Source organism: Nuphar pumila, chromosome 14, assembly GCF_984573655.1.
Source record: "Nuphar pumila chromosome 14, dmNupPumi1.hap1.1, whole genome shotgun sequence".
NCBI classification, from domain to species: Eukaryota; Viridiplantae; Streptophyta; class Magnoliopsida; order Nymphaeales; family Nymphaeaceae; genus Nuphar; species Nuphar pumila.
The window spans coordinates 57,951,436-57,969,340 of NC_143262.1; positions in this window are offsets into that span (position 1 = coordinate 57,951,436).

Below are 17,905 nucleotides of genomic sequence, written 5' to 3' on the forward strand. Positions count from 1 at the left end.
ATACTCAGAACTGAACCCACGACGGTAGAGAGTATTGGCAAGGATAAAATAGCGGACTGACATGCGTTGAATCGCACGTTGTCCCCTTCTTGGCATGCCTGCTGGAAACTCATCGGTTTCAATAAAGCTTTTGATGTCTTGGTACCAAGGTTTTTCTTTCTGAGCGGCCTGGTTCACTTGCTCAATTGGAATGTAGGCAGGTTGATCAAGTCTGCCGATCTCGAAGGAACGACAGGATTCACTGTCTTTGAAAGACAAAATAGAGCCTAAGCAGGCTAAGCCATCGGCTATGTGATTGTATTCCCTCTTGACATGATTGAGTTGAAATTCTTCAAAGTTGCCTATGAGAGCTAAGGCAATCTTCTGATAAGGGATTAACTTTGAATCCTTGACTTGCCATTCAGCATTAACTTGGCTGATAACAAGTAATGAGTCACCGAAGGCGTGTACTCTCTTGACATCAAAGCTTTGCAAAATTTTGAGGCCTTGTATTAGAGCTTCATACTCAGCCATGTTGTGAGTACATTGGAAATTGAGCTTGAGGGAATAGGGGAGCATTTCCTTTTCAGGAGTGATAACAAGATCCCAATTCCTATACCAGACATATTTCTGGCTCCATCAAAGAATAGAGTCCAGAGTGGAGATTCCTGAATACTGCAGATGCGATCGTCAGGAAAATCATCTTCTGCTTTGATCTCTTCTGTCAACGGGAAATCTGCTAATTGATCTGCGATGGACTGACCCTTGACCGATTTCTGAGAAACGTACTCCAAATCATACTGCATCAGGAGGACTTGCCATTTCGCAATCCGTCCTGTAAGGAAAGGCTGCTCAAGGATGTATTTGAGAGGGTTGAGCCTCGACAGGATCTTGATTTCTGATGCCATTAGATAATGTCTCAGCTTCTGACACATCCACACTAAGGCTAGACATGTCTTTTCTATATGAGAATATCTCTTCTCGTAATTGATGAAGGTCTTGCTGATGTAGTAGATGGCATGCTCTATCTGGCTGCCGTCCTCATACTGTGCAAGAAATCCGCCACAAGCATTATGGTTGACAGAAATATACAAGAGCAGCGACTTTCCAAGTTCTGGTGGCTTCAGAACAGGTGGATTTAGGAGATACTGTTTGATGCGCTCAAATGAGAGCTGACATTCTGGTCCCCATTCAAATTTCACTTCTTTTCTTAGCAAGTGATTGAAGGGCTCACATCTCATGGCTAGATTGGAGATGAAGCGCCGAATAGATTGAATGCGCCCCTGAAGGCTCCTTAATTCTTTGAGACTGGTGGGAGGCGGCATGTCGATGATTGCCTTTGCCTTGGCAGGATCTACCTCTATGCCTTTCTTGCTGATCATGTAGCCAAGCAGCTTGCCTGACTCTACCCCGAAGACACATTTCTGCGGATTGAGTCTCAACTTGTAGAGGATAAGTCTTTTAAAGACTTGGCCGAGAGCATCGAGATGATTCTCTCCTTCTTTAGATTTGACTAGAATGTCATCCACGTAGGCATCCATGTTTTTGTGCATCTGATCATGAAAGATCACTGCCATAGCCCTTTGATAGGTCGCCCCGACATTCTTGAGTCCAAACGGCATGACTGTATAGCAAAAAGTACCCCAAGGCGTGGTGAAGGAAGTTTTGGATTGGTCACGGGCGGCCAATTTGATCTGATTATAGCCTGAGTATCCATCCATGAAGGAGAACATGACATGGCCTACCGTGCTATCGATCAGAAGATCGATGTTGGGGAGTGGATAATCATCTTTCGGGGTTGCTTTGTTCAGATCTCTAAAGTCAATACAAATCCGGACATTGCCATTCTTTTTGGGGACTGCCACAATGTTCGCCAACCAATCTGGGTATTCGATGGTCCGAATGAACCCTGCTTTTAATAACTCTTCAAGTCCTTCTTTAACTTGTGGTGCCACTCGAGGATCCATTTTTCTGAGTTTCTGCTTGATTGGTTTGCAATCCGGCTTCAACGTAAGGCGATGCTCGACTAACTTGGAGTCTAAACCTGGCATATCTTCATAAGTCCAAGCGAAGACTTCCAGATGTTGTTTGAGGAAGTAGATGAGCCTTTCCTTCTCATCTAAACTTAGACTGGAACCAATTTTGAGGATTCTTGGATCATCTTCTGAACCAATATTGACATCCTCTGTTGGATCCTGAACCGACGGCGATGGTTCATCCTGCTTCTGAATGCTGGCAAATTCTGGCAAATCTTGAATCGTCGAGTCGAATTCTGCCAATTCTTCAATCTGCTCTGTCATTTTACTGACTTCTGCCCCTGCCTTTGCTTTGCATGCTCTAGTTGGTTTATTTTGAAAAAGGTTGGCATTGATAACGAGCTTTTTGAATGATTTAGGAGCCATGATCACGGCAATCCTGTAAGTGAAAAGTAGGCTTTTGAGAAAAAGGTAAAATATCTGAAAAATAGCCTTTTGTACAGAGATAGAAAATGACAACATAGATAAGGATATAAGCAGAGAATTTGTGTACACCAAGATGAACAGAGCAAACAAACTTTTCATTGATTAAGTAAACTTTGATATTTACAAGCGACTGTTTGAGACAAGGAAAGAAATTGGGGCGGATCTTGCCCTTACAAGATGACAAAAGGAAAGAGAACAAAAAACACTGGCATTGTCTTCATTACTGAGCTCCCTTGACGAAGATGGTCTTTCTGCCGGATGACTGACCTGTGAAACCCAAGCCTGTGCCGGTGACATGCTGAACAGGGATGATCGGCTCCAGAATGCCGTCTTCATTTTTGCCTAGGCCCCTGAAGGGCTGATATCCATGCTTCATCAGAAGATCAAATCCTTTCCTTGATTTTGAGAATCGAGGAAACAGAGGGTGATCTTTAATTGAGGTGCAATCGAGGCGTCCTCCTAGCTTGAAGAAGCGAGGTCCCTGCCACTGAACAACTGCAGTGACATTTTCTGTTGGCTGGATTTCCTTCAATTTCAGCATATCCAGACTTTCGCTCAGATTGATCTTGTCGACTTCCCTGATGCTTGGGATGTCGGCAGTGAAAGTAGGACGGGGAATCATCGGCTGCGGGAGTCGTTCTTCCGGATCCTCTCCTAGGACTGTAGTGATCATGCCCCCCTTCGACCACTTGATGCACTGGTGCAGGGTTGACGGGACCGCATTGGCATTGTGAATCCAAGTGCGTCCGAGGAGCAGATTGTATGTAGGTGGCATATTCACTACATGAAACAGGACCGTATGTACCGAATAGTTGATGAAAATTTTGAGAAATATCTTCCCCTTGGCTGTCTGCCCATGGTTATCAAAACCGTAGATAGTGATCGGATCTGGGGTGTATTCCTCTTCTTTTAGGCCCAATGCCTTGGCCGTCATCTCTGGACAGATATTGAGGCTGCTACCTCCATCAACGAGCACATGAGAGACTGTCATGCCCCTGGTCCGCACTACTATGTATAGGGCGTTGTTATGAAACGAATGAGGCTTTGGAAAATCCTCATCAGAAAAAGTGATTGGTGCATTCGTCATGGCCTGATTGACGATCTGAGCCATATCTTGCGGGGTCGTGCTAGGCTTGACTTTGATCTTTCTAAGAAGATCTTCTAGCACTTGCTGGTGCTCAGATGAAGCGTGGGTCAGGTCCAAGATAGAGATGTTGGATAGTGCAGTAATCGGCTTTTGAATTGACCCTGAAGCCTCTTCTTTCTTCGAAGCTGCCTTGATAAAGCGCTTCGGGATCCTGGAAACTAGCTTGGCAGTTCCTGTTGCTGCCTTTGTTGGTTTGCTGGAAGATGGGATGACATCCGCCCTCTTGACGGATGACTGTGCCTGGCGAAGGACTAGGACCTGATGTTGATCCTGAATGTCCTGTCTAGAACATGGTTGGATACTGTCTTGCAAAGAGAATGCTTGCTCTGCGATGACCGAAGCTGAATGCTTAGGGAATGGTTTGGACAAGACTTCTGGCTGCTGCTCATCCTCGTCCTCAATTAACATGTTTTTGTCAATACAGTTCTGAATGATGTTCTTGAGAACAAAGCAATGCTCGGTGTCATGTCCGACAGTTCGATGGAACTTGCAGAACTTGTCAGTCCATTTACCCATAGCGACAAGAGGATCTGCCACCTTGGGAAGCTTAATCATTCCTTTCGACATCATATATTCTAAGATGTCTTTGCGGGACTGTTCTAAGGCTGAGAACTCCCGATCATAACTCCAACCTTCGTGCTTCGGCTTTTCTGGCTGCTTTGCTTCTGGCTGGGGCGCTGGTCGATTGGGCTTAACAAATTTTCCCTTCTGGGCTGCCGAGTTTGTCCTTTCGGCCCTGGTATGCCCTGCGTTCTTGCTGCGGTCTTTCTTGTTCTTCTTTCTGCCGGAACCACTGCTGCCCTGATCTGTCAATCCTGCGGCATAGGCGACGTGCGCCTTTTTCTTTTGATCAGGATTTCCTCTAACAAAAGGATATCCTTCGTATAGACCATTGTCCAGGCCGGTCTCGAGCCACTCGGCTCTCTCAATTAATTTGATGAATGACTTGGCAGGCGAAGTGGAAATGAGGTTCCTCAAAGGCTGGGCAAAGTTATTCAGAATAATCTGCAGGGCGTGCTCCTCCGGGATGGGAACCTTCATTCTGTTACAGGTGCTTCTCCACCTGTGGATGAATTCACTGGCTTTCTCATTCTCCATCTGTTTTAAATTGTACAGATGATTGAGGGTTGGTGAGGCTTCAACATTGAACATGAAGCGCTCTATGAACAAATTCACAACTTTATCGAACTCTCTTAGTTCGATAGGATTAATGTGGTCTGCATACCACCTGGCCGCTACCCCTTCTAGGCTGCGAGGAAAGCATATGAATAACGCCCGATTATCTTTTCTGAAGCGGCCGCACTCGGCATAAAAGGTGGCCAAATGAGCCTTGGGGTTGCTAGTTCCGTCGAATTTAAGGAACTTGCGAGGGAGATTCTCCAAATTGTCATCCCCGTCTAGACCATGATAGAAGTCTTCACCGGAGTAGGTCTGCTTGCCCTTGCTTTTTGCCTGGATATCTTTGATAGCCCGATTCATTTCTTTCATTTGCTCCTGCATCAGGTCATTAACCGGAACAGGCTTATTGATTGATTCGGGTTCTGCAACGGTCTTTGCAAGCTGCGGTGGAGGATTCTGATAGACAAACTCCTCTTCCTCTTCCGATTCCTCAACTGATTCTATTTCTTTAGAAGTGGTGTCGAGCTATACTTGCTTTCTAACAATCCTGATTGGCTTCTTTACAACCTTCTTCTTTGGCTTGCTTTTTGGAACAACTTCTTTCTGACTGGCCTCGGCCTGCTCAGCCATCACTTTTGTCATCATTCTTTTAAACAGATTATACATGGCTGGATCGATATCATCTGTTTGATTCTGATTCTGTCCTCTGACTGATTTGGGGGAATCCATCCCTCCGGCCTCACTGTCGCTGTGTTGAGGAACTGTTTCTTTTCCTGCCCTTGTTACGACCATTTCGCCAATGCCAGTGATTTCCTGTGGAGGTGAAAGGAATGATTAGGGTTCGAGGAAACTTTTGAAAATGTGATTTCTTTTAGAAAAGGCATGAGGGAAGGAATTGGCAAATTTTTGCAATGATCGCGTCATCCTTTTATGGTGATAAAATGCGCCTTATGACCTAGGCGAGAATAGACAAAAAGGAGTCTCATTGCTGGGGATGAATCCGTAACTATATGAAATAAAATAAGATTCAGCCAAAAGGCTTTTTATCAGAATAAAAGCTTGCATTTTCATTGATGACGAAATTTAAATACAAAGAGAAGGTGGGCAGACAGTTTGCCACCATTCTCGATATTCTGATGATACATTAGGACCAGGAAATATAGACAAAGGAATAAAGGAGTCCCAAGTGTATTTGGCGACGTGGTATGCTCCAGACCACTGATCTGACCGTAGATCGAACTCTGGCATGCGGCCTGTCGGGAAGCGAGTGTTGGCATGAACCTGCCGCTGCGAAAACTGTCTGAGACATCTCTCTGGCTGATAGTCTACACAGAAGAACGGACCGAGCAGTTTGTAACGCTTGTCACGAGCATAGGTGTAGCGAGGAATGGTCTCTCTTCTGTCGAAGAAGTCCCAAACGATTTCCTCCTGATGCAGTTTCTCGATCAAAGCTCGGCACTGAATGGCTGATTTCGGCTGCTTGCTGCTGAATCTGAAAGAACTGGCTTTTGTTGGTACATGTCGCAGGAACCATGACTGCAAGGCATACGTGCATCCTTCTACCAAAATGGTCTCTCCGAGGGCAAATCGAGCTAAACCTCTGTAGAGAAAAGCTAGAGCTGCCATGGAGACTGAAAGCTGACGGGTTTGCTTGCTTCCCCATCTTCGAAAAAGTTGCGCGACTCTGATATCGATGAAATTCTGACCATCCTGAAAGAATGCCAGCCCTACTGTGCATAGGACCATGGCATGCTGGATTCTTTCTTTTGCTGCTCGAGATAAGGTATCGACTTCTTCGTAGGCCCCATATTTGTTGTAGAGTTCGAACAGATCGATGAACTGATTTCCGCTGATCTCTGTGAGAGGCCAGGATCTGCTCCCTGTAGCTCTGGCCAATGCTTCTCGAACATCTACCCCTTTGACATTGATCAAGAATTGCTGCTCGACCGGATCATCTGGTTGACCAGCTGGTTCTGGCAATCCCATGATATCATTGAACTCGTCCATTAGCATAGTCATTTCTCTCCATGGAAACCAAAACGTGCAGGTACGCGGATTCCATCTCTCTGCCATAGCTTGAATTAGACTGCCGTTGATGGTTCGCTTGCCAACTGCCGATGCCATCTCCAATCCACAATCATCCAAGTGGTCTGGGAACATACGCGAGAAGGCGGTGAACCAAGAATAGTACCACTGAGGGAAGAAGGTACGGGACTGAATGACCCGATGATCTGGGGTTCCATCCCTTATTTGATAGAAGACATGATCCCAAGGAAAGATAGCATCGGGAGATTCGGATGCCATCGGAGTGATACTGAGGCAAAAAAAGAGGAAGAGAGTCAGGTAGAACGCAGAACTTACGGATAGACTTTTCGATGAAAGAAGGGGACAAACATTAATCCTGGAAATTTTTGAAAAGAACAGGGGTTTGAAAAAGACTTTCCAGGGTTTTGAAGAAAAAGTTTCGACATACAAAAAAGGGAAAAGAATATAGGCAAAGGAAAAAAATATGCACCTGGGTTTTTTTTTTAAAATAGAGGAAGTTTTAAAGAGTACACCCAGGGTTTTAAAAGAGGTCGATATAGGAGAACACAAGGAAAACATCATATAATCATAGCTGCACAAAACAGGGATGCGCACACAGCACTCCCTAAAGGCTGACTCTATATGCAATATTTGAAATAGCTTGTAGGACCTTAATCCTAACTCTATGGTTCGGATCATCTGATTCCAATCAAGGTATGCCGATATACTCAAGCCGAAGCTCGAAGTACGTGGCATATAAGATATTTCTCCGGTTCTAAGGTAAAGGCTTCCCAACATCCTTGAGCACCTACCGATATACCTCAGACTATGGCCCTTAGGTACGTGGTAGGGGGGGCGTGAACCCAAATAAGTGGTCCAGTTGTGAGGCTCTCTCCCGAACTATGGTTCAATGAGACAGCCCAACAACGTGAAGACCGGAACAATATAGGTAGGGATGTTTTCAAAATATGATCAACATGCAATAAAATCAGAAGGCTCTAATGCAAGTCCTAAAGAGATAGATTTAAATAAGAAGAAGCATACACTTGCATACATTGTTTTGCATTCAATCCCTAAAATTGAGGAGAGTTGTATTTAAGACCTAAGTCTAATGTGAACATGGAATAATCTCCTCAATATGGTCCTACCAAACCATACTTAGATCCTATATGCAATGATGACAGCTTAGGACAAAATCTAGGTTTCCTAAGGTTTGCATGAAAATATAACTGACATATGTTAGAATAAAGACTTAGATTATATAAAAGAAAAGCAAAGGCATAGATCCAACCGGACGAAGACGAGTCCCATCACGGTCGCCAAACCTGTGATCATCGCAAAAATTTTCCTCTCTCGTTGGTTTCTCTCTCTTTCTTCTCTTTTCCTTTTCTGACCTCTATTTTCCTCCTTTTTGAAGGGAAGAAAATAAAAGAAAGAAAAGAAAGAGAGAAGAGAAAAGAAAGAAAGAAAGAGAGAAGAGGAACTCTTTTGCGCGGTCTCACTTGACCTTGATTTGAAAGATATTTAGAAAAATTACTCGCCTCCGTTTTGAAAATTTGCGGGAAAAAGATGGAGAGACGGGATTCGCTTGTCGGTACGAGGTTCGACCGTTCCTGGCGCCTTTACCAGGGGTAATCGAACCAAGGATCGAATCTATGATTTTTGCTTTGCCTAAAATATAATCTAAGAATTTATCCTAAAAGATCTAAATGCACAAAGAATCATGCTTGTGCAATGCAATAATGTATGCTCTTTTTGAAAGATATTTTGAAAATCTCCAAGTTATTCTGAGATGAACTTGATAAGGGAGTGAAGAAATGATTGAATCTAATCTTAGAACTTGAGATAGATCAGCAAATTTCTAAGTCTAAGTAAATCAGAGTCGAAAGAGTAAATCTTTGACTTAGAGAATGATTTAAAGTTTTGAAAATGAAAGGAGATGAAGTTTCAGAGTCAGAAGTGAACTTTGAATTTAATCATGAATTTAAGAAAAAGAAAGTAAGATTTCGAAAGTGGAATTGAATTTGAAATCTAGAATTGGGAATGGAGATTGGGTTTCGGATCCTAAAATAGATTCGGATCTGAAGTCTAAGATCCAAAGTGAAATTGGAGTCTGGATCCTAAAGGAGAATTGGATCTGAAATCTGAGATCCAAAGTGTGATTGAATTCTGGATCCTAAGATGGATTTTTGGATCTAAAAGCCTGAGATCCAAAGTAAAATAGGATTCTGGATCCTAATTGGGAATTGGATCTGGAGTCTGAGATCCAAAAGTGAAATTGGACTCTGGATCCTAAAGAGGAATTGGATCTGAAGTCTAAGATCCAAAAGGTGGAATTGGACTCTGGATCCTAAAGAGGAATTGGATCCGAAGTCTAAGATCCAACATGAGTGCTGAATTTTAGAAAAAAAAATAGACTTGGAGTTAATTCAAGAATTTCTAAGGGAATTTTTAGAAGTTGAATGTTGAATATACAGATGAATCCTAAGTCAATTTAATCCTGGGATTTGAAATGAATCAAGAATCTCAAAGTTAAAATTGAACCTTTTGATTGGAGCTTTTTGAAAATGAATTTGAATTTTCGAAGTAAAAATTGAACTTTGAAAATGATTAGAAATTTTTGAATATGGAATGAAATTGAAATCTCTAAGTTAAATTGGACTCTGAGATGAAAAGTGAAATAGAATTTGAAAAAGATGAACAGGATTTGAAAATTTGATTGAAGAAGATATTTACATCACTTGGAGTTTTGAAAAAGTAATTTTGGAATATGATGCAGTTCTATCCTAAATGATGAATGATTTAAAAAGAATTTTGAAATTGGATTTTGAAAAGCTATTTCATTCTTTGGATGAATTAAAATAAGATTGAGGATATAATACATCCTTGACTATGGTCATTGAATGTATTATATAATAATCTATATTTGAATTCAGGTGAAGAATAAAATACATTTTGGTGCTTTTATAGAGTTTAAAATGAAATTAACTCTCAATATACCCTGACTATGGCCATTGGTATATATATCGAATTAATTCTAAGTTAAACTCTAATAAAAGAAGAAAATATTTGAGTAAATATGATAAATTTTGAAAATGGATCCAGTATGGGTCCAGTGTTATTTCGTAAAAGATAGAAATCCTAAGTTTTGTCCATACCCTGACTATGGCCATTGATATGGATCATCAACTTAGGATTAATTTACCTCTTACGAAATGGTGCACGTGCCATTCGTGTTTCACCATTTGTGAGAATTTTGAGAAATAAAGGAAAAGATGCATGGAAACAAGTAATTCATGGTATTTTACAATGCTCATTCATTCTAATCTAAGACTGGAAACGTAAATTCTCATTTAAGTCTAGCTATTACAATCTTGAATTCTCACAAAATTCTAGACTAATGATATTTCTACCTGATTTCTGCAAAATTTTAAGTTAACACAAGTAAGATATAAAACAATAGAAAAATATGAAGAATATGTTACACTGTGATAGGCTAAATCATATGAACATGTCAGAAAATAGAGTAAAGGAAATAAAGCTATTGTAATAAGTGAGATACTAATCATGATATTCAAATGTACAGGAGATATGCTGTTTGGTATTTATAGTATGCAAATGCCATTGTAGATATAGCAGTGAGCATGGGGAATATGATACATGGTGACATGTAGGTCTAAAAAAAAAAAAAAAAAAAATTACCATGATTTCCTAGCCGTTGACCCTTGAGATCACACAGGAATGTAGCAATGTGTTGAGCTTATTATGATCATAGTGGTAAAATGCAAAGATCTCCTAATCTTTATGCCCATCTCTAAGACATTTGAGAGTGTTCCATGAAAAAGGGCCAATTTGTAATGTGACAGCCCAAACATCTAATAATCACTTATTGTTTTACAGGATAGACTACCCGTTTAACATTCCTTGAGCTTTCAAATTCAAATACTTGAGAGCTCAACTGGGAACCCAGGGGGTCTACAATAGTCATTAATATGTTGGCAGGTCCTGTAAAGGTAGGAAGAAGAGACCACAATGTTCCTTTGCAAAAAGAAGAAGTCCAGTTCTGTTGTACTTTGGAGTGCTGTTGGTGGAAACAAAAGGATGTTGTTGAGACATTCACAGTAAGTGGTATGGGGTGATTATGATACATGCCATATGCTTAGATATGCCCTTATTCAATCATTAATGCCCATGCTATATCTGATAACTTTTGATCTCCACAAAGTTGACGACACTGATATTTACTGGTATTGAGCCGTCAACACCTATCAACCTACAGTCCATTTGGCAAGGATTGACATATCTACTGTTTGACACCTTCTAGAATTCAATTTTATCGTTGACTCGCTAAAACAGATCCTGCAAACTTTATTGGCTACCTAAACAAGCAATATGCACCATTTAATCTAATATCCATCAAGCCAATTAATGACAATTATTTTAAAACATGGCACTTGGTCCAAGCTGAGTTTAAGCATTAAATTGATCTGTCAGTATGATTATCAGCAGGAATAGTGTTTAACATTTATGTATAGAAATCTTAATGAAAGAGCAGATTAAAATAACATGGTATGACTTAGGTATGGGGCTCAAGAGTGACCGATTATCATGATCCCGAACACAGATGTAGAAACATAACTACTCAACATACCTTACTGGTAGGTGGTGACACTGATGATCAGGTAGCTGGGCAGTGTGTAGATGGGCGGAGGCCAGTAAGATTATACCTAAAAAGAAAAAAAAAAAAAATGAGGATGTACCATTTTCAAAATCAGGATATATAATCGTCAATCATGGGTCATAATTCAGCTGTGGTCATAACAGACTAGCGACAGCAGTTGTCGAGGTGATCATCCTGTGGCCGCTAAGTCTGGGTGGACTGAATTTTACTGGAGACTTCCAATCCTATTGGGAGTCAGGGCTTCTGGATTCAAGAATTTATATGTGACAATCAATAAGAAAATTCTGTATTGAGGCACCCCCGAATTCTTCTTTGATTAGCTTCTGACAGTAACGTATCTCTCCTGCAATGATTTGGCTTTGTTATTAGGTCAATGCTAGAACTTCACTGTTTCTGTAAAAAAAAAAAAATTGAGGCAGAGTTCGTCCTGTGGGAGGTGCGGTTATGTGTACGATAAAAATATCAAGTGAATGATTACTAAGAATCTCAGTCCCCTTTTGCCCCAACTTTGCTCTCCAGCTGAGCAATATACGTGACAGAAAATAAGCAAAGCGACATTGGTAATGATTTCAGCAATATACCCTTAATCATGTGAAGGATGACATGGTGGGTGTGCATACAGGTTAGTGGTAAGCATGACGATGAGGAAAGAATAAGATGAGTGAGCAAATGAAATTGTAGCAATATAACAAGTATAGCGAACGCTAGAAAAAAAAATTTAGCAAGGCATTATTAACAGAATGCTAAAAAATATATATATATATCCTGCAGTGGCTCACTACTTTATCACTCACAGAGGCCGCGTTCTGTACAGGACCTCCACAGATCTGATGAGAATCGATTCCCTTTTGGTCGACTTGGCAAAGGACCCAATGGCCATGGTTACAAAATGACATAAGCTTCTAGTGAAGGGAATATCCCTTAGAAGCAACAGATCATACGATCCTCCAAGAGCAACCAGTATCAGCCATTCAAAATACATTTTGGCTATTAATAAAATACCCCACTTAATCCATAAACTTCTTGAACAGAATATTTGTGATTTCCAAACTGGAGTGTTAAACCCCAATCGGATTTCGCAGGATTACACATATCTTTCCCTCTTCTTGAAAAGCAGATGCAAAATATCTCGCTGTGTAGGAATTTTCAATGGAGTGTGACACCAGCTGGTAAAAAAAAAACGTAACTAAATTTATTAATGGAATTGATGATCCCAAATGCTTGACCATGGGGAATGTGCTGGTGCTAAACATGAATAAGATGCTGACAATAAAATTCTATCTACGATGAGCATAACTAATTCTGATAAATATCATAGGACAGATCATAAAAAAAAAAACTTTCACCATTCGTAAATAAAACCACCATGTTGAATCAAAGAAGATTCTCCCTCATCAGTCGATTCAAGGGCTGGGCATCTTTGTTGAACTCGCGAAATCCGATGTAGAAGCCCAACAGAAGGGATCCAAAGTAGGAATCATCTGCAAGCTTACCTGAGATCAAACAACTGTGCCTCGCTAAATCACGAATGGGAAGCTCAGAAACGCCGAAGGGCTAAACTTGGATCGGACAGAGCTGTGTGTCCACTTCCTTCCAGCAGATAGCATCTCTTTGAGACCCCTCAACAAATAGCTGAGACAGGTCACCAAGAGGCCTGGTTTTTCGAATATCCCCTGATCATGCGATTTTGAGGAAAAAAATTTTTGGGGTCCTTGCTATGATGCACAAATGTGGGTCCATGCGCAAGATTTATCATATACGAGATGTTTAATATCTTAATGAAATACAGATCAAAACATACGACAAATCGGAGAGTATCAGGCTCAGATATAATGTAGCCACAGAATCACGTCACCGAGAGAGGGAGAGAAAAAGACCATTAGCTACCGATGCGATCACGAGACTAGATTGATAATCTGAGGTGATATGAAATAACAAACATCATAGGAAATAATCATATTTCAAAGCAAATCAGAGATTGAAGAAAACAGCGACAAATCAGTATTCAACTAGAGAAATCATTCATTATGTAACAGACGAAACCTAAAATATGATAAAAGATGACACTACTTCCATCCATTGAAGCAGGAAGGGCCTGACAAAGCCAAAATCAGACGAAGCATCGATGATACTACACTGAACCGAGAGATGGAAACTAAATCGATATAATATGGAGAGAAAAAGAGAAAGAGAAAAGAAAAAAAAAAGGACGTGTTGGAACATTTTCATTCCTTTTGTTCTTGCATACTTACACAGATCGGTACTTGCTATATGCAAGATCGATGCCGCGTGGATGCTATAATGGGACAATCGATCAAAAAAACGAAGGGAAGGCAAGAAAATCAAAAGAAAATGTAGAAAAGGGGTCTTACCGATTTGCCTAAAACTCCTTGCCCACCGAAGTTTGGTGATTCTGCCGATACTTGACTGATCCCATCAACTCTGCAGAAACCCGAAATGGGGGGGGGGGGGGGGAACGATGCGTGCAGCGGGCGGCTGCGATGGCCTCAAGAAGAAAGGAAACTTTTCCTCTCTTCATACTGTGTAGACTCCGGAATAGGAAATCGATCGGATCAAACCTCCTCCCCCCCAGATTGCTTGAAGCTTTGGCGCTTTACCGAGGGAGTCCAGCTGAAAGGAGATGGATGATTGTTTACCAAGAAAATGGAAGAAAAAAAACGAATGATACTGAAAGAGAAATGGTTATCTGGCCAGTGGATCCCCCTTTTTGCTTCTTGTTGGCCTTCCTTTATAGAGGAAAGGAGAAACTTCGAGAGGGAAGGATTTTGTTGCCGATCGATGGTTCACGTGAGAGGCCAGTCATCGGAGGGTGGATGAGCTCGGGTGATGGAAGCATGCGAGTTCGTTGGTGATGAACGACGGAGGAGGAGCTCGGGCGATTGGAGGGTTTGTGGCGGGTTTTTGTGGGAGAGGCGAGAGGTGCCGCATCCGTCCTTCCCCATTTTTTTTTTTGCCAAGGGTTTCCTTGAAAACCCTAAAAGAAAATTTCCGCCAAAGGGCCCCTTAGTTTCAAGATTTTAAATAAAGCGGGGGGGGGGGGGTCCTTACCCGATTTTCTAAAAAAAGGTTCTTCAGAAAGAGGCCTTTCAAAAAAAAAAAAGACTATATATATATATATCTTTCTTTTCTATATTTTCTGATTTTTTTTTTGTTACTTTTGAAAATAAAACCTAAGCAGCATGAGAGATGAAAACTATTTTTTTTTTTTTTTTGCATTTTCTTAATAAAAATTTACAAAAAGAAAAGTTTTTGAAAGTTTGGGTTTGATTTCTTTAGAAAATGGGTTGGGACCTAGGTGTTGAGAAAATATTCAAGTTTTAAACCTCGAATCGAGAAATACAATTTGATGGATCCATACGGATACCGAGCGAACTGTCTGAGCTTTTCAAAAGTTATTTTGGAAATTCCGAGAATTTGATAAACATTTGGACAACGAAGCTCAGATTTGGATTTGGATAATGGTTCCGGATCCGAAATTGAGTCAGATATGGAAAATGAATTTAATTTCAACCAAATTTTGAGAAACAGAATGGAATTTAGATTTAAAACTGACTCAATTACCCAGAAAATGGGGGCAAAGGGCAGAAAGGGGATATTTACAACATTTTGAAAAGTTTCGGGTGTTCACAGGTGGTGATTCCCTAGTGATGCTACCGAGGTGGTGATTCCTCAGTATTGCCGTTAGAGTCGTGACTCTCTAACGATGCCATTAGGGTGGTGATTCCCTAGTGATGCTACTGAGGTGGTGATTCCTCAGTATTGCCGTTAGAGTGGTGACTCCCTAACGATGTTGTCGGAGTGGTGACTCTCTGACGATGCCATTAGGGTGGTGATTCCCTAGTGATGCTACTGGGGTGGTGACTCTCCAGTAATTCCACTAGAGTGGTGATTCTCTAGCGATGCCATTAGAGTGGTGATTCTCTGATGAAGGTTGTTGAAGTAATGATTCTTCAACAATGTCATTTGAATAATGATTCTCTTGTGATGAGCAGAAGAACCAGTGGAAGGGAGCCAGATCACAGACCAAGATTCTCGCGTGTACCAGTGAGAAGGATCTCAGTGGAGATGAGTCCACACTGCCTGCAAAGAAGCAAAAGCGTCAGGAAGACTACCAGAACCGCCAGCAACGAAGTCGATCTCGACAACAAAGTGTTCAACGAAAGTGTAGACGGTGCAACAAGGATCATGCTTTTGGAGTTTGCCCTCTCTATGACGGCAAGTGTTTCAAGTGTGAACAACCCGGGCATATTGCCAAGTTTTGTCCGAAGGGGTCTATTGGAGATCGTGCTTATGCAGATTAGACTCCATCGACAAAAAAGGACGTGATGATGAACGAGGAAGGCTACCCCAACTTTTGTGTTTATGATTTCGCGGACGAAATCCTTTTTAAGGAGGGTAGGATGTAAGACCCTCGATATTTCTGAGAAAATTTGATATGAAATATGTTTCAGTGTTGGTAAATCCTTGTATTATTGAGAGAATTGCTCGTAATTTATGTATTTATTGCTTTCTGAGGTTTTGAATCCTGTAAACTTGCCTTACGAGGCGATTCAGGGCAAACCACGATGAATCAAACCTCGATATTACTAGATTAGATCTATAATGTATCTAATTAGACTTACCTCGAATTTGGAACCTAAACAAAAAAAAAATATCTCGTTATTTCATGTATTTTGGTGAAAGGGGTATATCAGTAAATACGAGTCGGATCGAGGCCCGAATTCGTTGGAACTGGAGATCTAAATACGTAATATTGAAATTTAGGTCTTAAAATTATGAAATATAATTTGGAAATAAAGCATTTAAATTATTTAAATCTAACTTTTAAATAAGAAAGCAATTAGGGGTTTTAAATAACTAAATAGCAATTTTTATAAAACCTAATTGAGGTTTTTCAAAAAGTTTAAAGGAGAGCTTGTCTTTGGCATTATTAGAAAATGGTTAGCATGGGGCCCACCTCAGCCCATGCTACCTTGATTTAAATTAAAAAGAATTTCAAAAAAGTGCACTTTGTTAAGTGTTTTTGAAAAGTATGCAAAAAACTCTTTGAAAGGGTGGTTTTTGGCATTTTGAAAAGTAGTTGGCTAAAAGCCAACGTCTTTTCCATGTTGCTGGGAAACCCTTAGGGTGTAGCCTTGAGCTGCATTTAATGAATTCAAAAAAAAAAAAAATGAAATTTTAATGGAGCCTCCTTTGACAAGTCAAAGGAGACAACTCCCCTTGAATCAAGGGGAGTTGTTGAGAGTGGTTGGCCCCTCAAGGCTAGGCCTTGAGGGGTAGTTTTTGACCAAGGTGAGAAGAGTGGGGCGTGGGGCTGGAGAGTCTCCCATCTCTCCTCCCCCATTTACTCCCAGCCCTCCATCTCCCTTGCCTTCTTTTTTTTAAAAGGGGTAGAGGAGGGGGATGAGAGAGAAACAAAAAAGGGGCGACACCCTTTCTTCTCTCTCTCTTATTCTTCCCCCTTTTCTATTTTATTTTTTTTGTTGTGTGGCTGTGCTGTGTGTGTAAGAGTGGCTCAGCCCCAGCTGAAGAAAAACCTCCATTGTCTTCCTCAAGGTGAGTAAAGCCCTCCTTACGTGTTCCTTTCTTTGGTAAAATGTGAATGGTTTAGGTATGGAATCCGGTTTGCACTTGCGAAGTGCAAACCGATCCATGGTGATTTCATGCCATGGTTGTGCTAAGCAAGCACTAGGATTGCATTTGAAGCCATATGATATGCAAAACATTTTTTTTATGGGTTGCCCTTGAAAACGTAACTAGTTGATTGATTTCGTTTCTCGTTTTTACGAGTTGTCAAAGAACCCTCCGGTAAAATAAGCGTATCTCCCTGGATACATGTCGAATCGAAAAGTTCTTAGGCATTTCGGAAATCCCAGACAAATTCCCACAACTTGGTAGTTATTCATTTTTTCTGGTTTGGCTTTCACAGCCGACTAAAATCAGCATCTTTGGCTGACATGTTGTTCCATCAGCAACCCAGGAACGTCCTGAGTGACGTCTGGTTTTTTGGCGATATCTCCTGAACCGTATGTCGGATTTCTGATTTATTTCATTCTTTAGAAAGATAACAAAAATCTCTACGAGTTTTGTGTTTGGTGTGTTTTACAGAACAGTGTGTAGACTTCCAGAAAATGTCAGCCTTTCGACTGCATTTTTGAAAAAAAATAAATATATATAACTACTTTGTTTTGATTTAGTTCGTTGTTTCTAACGCTTCCTTCACTTTTTTTTTTAGGACCGAGCTACCCGTTCGGTCTGCACCCACATAGAGCAGACCCAACTAGGTGCACCTTGGTCTGAGCACAAGCTCGACCAAGTGCACCCAGCTGGAACCTTTGGCGCGGCCGATGGGCGCTAGCCTTACCCGGCTAGCCCAGCCGGCCTGGGCGCCTGGCTGTGAGCTGGTTGCCCCTAGTTCGAACTGGTCTGAACCATAAGTTCAGACCAGTGTGTCGACTTGGCCTGGTGGTC